General features: G+C 46.6%; 2 non-coding genes across 2 annotated transcripts; both read left to right on the top strand.

Moving 5' to 3' along the window:
* The first annotated feature begins 1,977 nt into the window (after positions 1-1,977).
* LOC123719405 lies at positions 1,978-3,883 on the top strand. The gene has a single exon (XR_006755459.1). It is a non-coding gene; the product is annotated as a small subunit ribosomal RNA (ribosomal RNA).
* A 350-nt stretch (positions 3,884-4,233) lies between these two features.
* Positions 4,234-4,390, top strand: LOC123719402. Its single transcript, XR_006755457.1, has one exon. It is a non-coding gene; the product is annotated as a 5.8S ribosomal RNA (ribosomal RNA).
* Positions 4,391-5,000: the final 610 nt, after the last annotated feature.

The raw sequence follows: 5,000 nt of genomic DNA, 5'->3' as shown, positions 1-5,000 counted from the left end.
TTGATGTTGTTGCACTAGACACACCATAATAAACCATAAATAGTTTTTCTTACCAGAAGAGTTTTTATTTTTAAATATTCAATTTTAACTAGAAACGTATCGCTATCGCTAACAAAACCCCACACCACACACCACCACACGTTACACACATATACTTGACAGAGTAGATACTATCTACATATCTATCGACAGAGTTGTAGATATCGTGCCGTTGAACGGCATCTTGTCGCGTCGCGTGGCGATCTTGTACGAGAAACATTTTCCTCTGACATTGTATCGGAATAATTATTATAATTCATTATTATACATACATACATACATACATACATACATACATATTATTAATAAATATAATTGTTTTTTTTGTTTTTTCTTTTCTTCAAATAAACCCACATTGCCATTTCTCTGAGCGTGTGCTGCGAGCTTCAACGAGAAACATTCGGCGCGAAACTGTCGAGCGGCCGGCCGTCGCGCGCCGCACCTGTACGAGAAACATTTTCCTCTGACGTTGCATCGGAATAATTATTATAATTCATTATTATACATACATACATACATACATACATACATACATACATATTATTAATAAATATAATTGTTTTTTTTGTTTTTTCTTTTCTTCAAATAAACCCACATTGCCATTTCTCTGAGCGTGTGCTGCGAGCTTCAACGAGAAACATATCTATCAATACAAATGTCTATTCAAAAAAAAGAAAACAAACAAAATCATATCAGTCAATAAAATAAATAATAATATTTTTTTACTACTACTACTAGTACTACTACGTGCTACTACTGCACGCCAATACACATACATAATAAAATGAAAAATCGTCTCTCTCTCGCTCGCTCTACGAGAAACATTCGACGTCCGCTCCAATGCCGACGCGGACTATTGCTCTCGGTATAGATGTGGAGCGAAACAGTCGTGCGCACAGCGTCGACTCGTTCTCGTTGCCGCGCGTCGTTCGTCTCAAATAGACACGAACGACGGACGAGAGAGAATAGAATGTGTTCTTGTTTTTGTGTTTGTGCGAAGTGTGAGAATATTATATACATATATTCGCGCATGGATGATATAGATATGGGTATGGATTTTCGGAGGAAATTATATCAAATTCGTATTTCGAATGCGAGACCGCCGAGATCTTTCCCAGCTCTCTCTCTCTCTGTGTGTGTGGTGTATAGTACATTTTATATATCTCTCTTGTGTCAACACAAAATAACAAAGAATATACATACTACTCCTCCTCATATTTTATATAATATAATATAAAATTATATTATAGCACCGCGTTCGCAGACCGTATGGTGATGTTACCAATCGACCAAGATTTGGGACCGTCTCCCCCGGTGTTATCTGTGATGTTAAAAGAATACGCTTCTAGGCACACCTCAACGCAGGGCGCCTAGCGTGTTCGACACGTGCGCGGTCGCCACGGCGACCGTATATGTAAAGAATGTATAAAAGAGGACGCACACGCGCCCATCGTCGAAACGGTGTGCGCAGCGTCGTGTTGGAATTTATCCCTCAAGCTCCGGGCGTTGATCGTATCTAGTGCGAATCATGCGTGTGTGTGCGCATGTAATTGCCAGCCGAGTTTTAATATGTTTACAATAACGTATTGAATAAAAATTGAGAAGTTGCGTTTAGATGAATGTTCAATTTTCAAATTGTCACAACATCGATTCCCGCCCGCGGGGTCGTGTTCGTTGCAGTTTTATGTCCCTCACAGTGGTCGAGCATCGTTGTACATCACCTCGTTGCGAGATCGTGACGGGACGGCCGCTCGTAGACCGGTCAAAGTTAGTCTATCGATATGAAGCGCGAACGTCGCGTCGCGTGCAAATTCGACGCGTTACGTTCACGCGTGTCGAGAAGGCGCGCGCGCAAGCGCGCGCCCCTCGACGCCGCCGAGCCAGCGGCTCGCCGAAGCCGCGTGACCGCGGTGTAGGCGTGTCGTTTGCGTAAGCAGCTCCCTGGTTGATCCTGCCAGTAGTTATATGCTTGTCTCAAAGATTAAGCCATGCATGTCTCAGTGCAAGCCGTATTAAGGCGATACCGCGAATGGCTCAATATATCAGTTTTGGTTCCTTAGATCTTACTCAGTTACTTGGATAACTGTGGTAATTCTAGAGCTAATACATGCAATCAGAACTCTGACCAGTGATGGGATGAGTGCTTTTATTAGATCAAAACCAATCGGCGGAGGGCCATGCGTCCGAAGTCGTTAATTTTGATGAATCTGGATAACTTTTGCCGATCGCACGGTCCAGTACCGGCGACGCATCTTTCAAATGTCTGCCTTATCAACTTTCGATGGTAGTTTCTGCGACTACCATGGTTGTCACGGGTAACGGGGAATCAGGGTTCGATTCCGGAGAGGGAGCCTGAGAAACGGCTACCACATCCAAGGAAGGCAGCAGGCGCGCAAATTACCCACTCCCGGCACGGGGAGGTAGTGACGAAAAATAACGATACGGGACTCTTACGAGGCCTCGTAATCGGAATGAGTACACTTTAAATATTTTAACGAGGAACAATTGGAGGGCAAGTCTGGTGCCAGCAGCCGCGGTAATTCCAGCTCCAATAGCGTATACTAAAATTGTTGCGGTTAAAAAGCTCGTAGTTGCATTTGTGCGCCGCGCTGTCGGTGCACCGCATCCGCGGTGATACTGACACGTCTGCGGAGCATATCGTCGGTGAGCCGGCGGTAAAACGCCGGTTCAATATCAAAATCCTATCGCGGTGCTCTTCGGTGAGTGTCGAGGTGGGCCGACAATTTTACTTTGAACAAATTAGAGTGCTCAAAGCGGGCTCAAAATGCCGCTTGAATATTTCGTGCATGGAATAATAGAATATGATCTCGGTTCTATTTTGTTGGTTTTCAGAACTCCGAGGTAATGATTAATAGGGATAACTGGGGGCATTCGTATTGCGACGTTAGAGGTGAAATTCTTGGATCGTCGCAAGACGAACATCAGCGAAAGCATTTGCCAAAGGTGTTTTCATCAATCAAGAACGAAAGTTAGAGGTTCGAAGGCGATTAGATACCGCCCTAGTTCTAACCGTAAATATGTCATCTAGCGATCCGCCGACGTTACTACAATGGCTCGGCGGGCAGCTTCCGGGAAACCAAAGATTTTGGACTCCGGGGGGAGTATGGTTGCAAAGCTGAAACTTAAAGGAATTGACGGAAGGGCACCACCAGGAGTGGAGCCTGCGGCTTAATTTGACTCAACACGGGAAATCTCACCAGGCCCGGACACCGGAAGGATTGACAGATTAACAGCTCTTTCTTGATTCGGTGGGTGGTGGTGCATGGCCGTTCTTAGTTGGTGGAGCGATTTGTCTGGTTAATTCCGGTAACGAACGAGACTCTAGCCTGCTAAATAGGCGTCGTCATTCAAGGTGTGCGCGACTCTCGGGGAGCGCAACTCACTGGCGACGTATTAAAATTCTTCTTAGAGGGACCGGCGGCTTCGAGCCGCACGAGATTGAGCAATAACAGGTCTGTGATGCCCTTAGATGTCCTGGGCCGCACGCGCGCTACACTGAAGGAATCAACATGTTCTCCCTGGCCTAGAGGCCCGGGCAACCCGTTGAAACTCCTTCGTGCTGGGGATTGGGGTTTGCAATTATCCCCCATAAACGAGGAATTCCTAGTAAGCGCGAGTCATAAGCTCGCGTTGATTACGTCCCTGCCCTTTGTACACACCGCCCGTCGCTACTACCGATTGAATGATTTAGTGAGGTCTTCGGACCGACACGCGGTGGCCTCACGGCCGTCGGCGTTGCTGGGAAGTTGACCAAACTTGATCATTTAGAGGAAGTAAAAGTCGTAACAAGGTTTCCGTAGGGGAACCTGCGGAAGGATCATTAACGTTGGTTTTTTCTTTTTGTTTTGTTGTTGTCAAAGACTCGCAAAAAAAGAAAAAAATACAAAAACACGTGAATGATACGAATCAAAATCGAATCCGAGACGGTTGACTCTCTCTCGTCGATTCGCGACGTGTGCGTTGCGACACGCTTTGATTAGCGTTCGCTATCGCCTATTGATACTTTGAAATAATATTTTAATTTTTGTGTACAACCACGCAAATAAAAGAGATTTTCTTTCTTTTCATTTGTCGTACACGTTAATGATAAGTATTATTTTCAAATTTTTTTGTTTAATTTTTTCGCACCTTTTATATTTTCTCATACAAAAACACACACAAAAACAAAACGATTACCCTGAACGGTGGATCACTTGGCTCGCGGGTCGATGAAGAACGCAGTTAACTGCGCGTCATAGTGTGAACTGCAGGACACATTTGAACATCGACATTTCGAACGCACATTGCGGTCCGTGGAGAAATATCCAGGACCACTCCTGTCTGAGGGCCGGCTGCATAAAAACAAAAAGCCACACTGTTCGCGTGACGAGCGGCGATCGCTGCGACTCCGGTCGTAGCGCCGCATCTCTGTCGCGCGTGCAATTGACGGTTTCGCTAGGCCGCCGAGCGGCCGAACGATCCGTTCGAATATATGTTCGATTACGACTCGTCATCCGTATTGGCCGTGTTAAGCCACGTCTATACGATACTTTTGTCGCACAAATAAATTCTCCCCGCCGCACCGTGTCTCCCGCGGCACGGGTGCGCGTCGAGTCTTTACGCAACGACAACGACAACGACGACAACGACGTTCGCGTTTACGCGTCGCGCGTGTTTGCTCGCATCGTCCCGGTCCCGCATGGCGATCGCGCGACGGTCGGCGCCGGTGCGCGCGTCGACGTGTCTCGACGCTGTCGTTGAAAGTTGTCGCGTTCGGCTCAGTTTCTCTTACTCTCGCGAGAGGAAGCGAAACGCGCGCGCCCGCTGCTCTAGCGGTTGCGCCCAGTGTGTGCGTGCGGTGTTTGTGCAATTGTAGTGTGTACGAAATTATTGTGACGTGTGTTCTTAAAACGGACGGAACGATGCCGTCGTTAACGAACAACAACAGAAGAACCGCTTGG

This window comes from Pieris brassicae, unplaced genomic scaffold (assembly GCF_905147105.1).
Source record: "Pieris brassicae unplaced genomic scaffold, ilPieBrab1.1, whole genome shotgun sequence".
Lineage (NCBI taxonomy): Eukaryota > Metazoa > Arthropoda > Insecta > Lepidoptera > Pieridae > Pieris > Pieris brassicae.
This window is presented reverse-complemented; position numbering and strand designations above follow the sequence as displayed.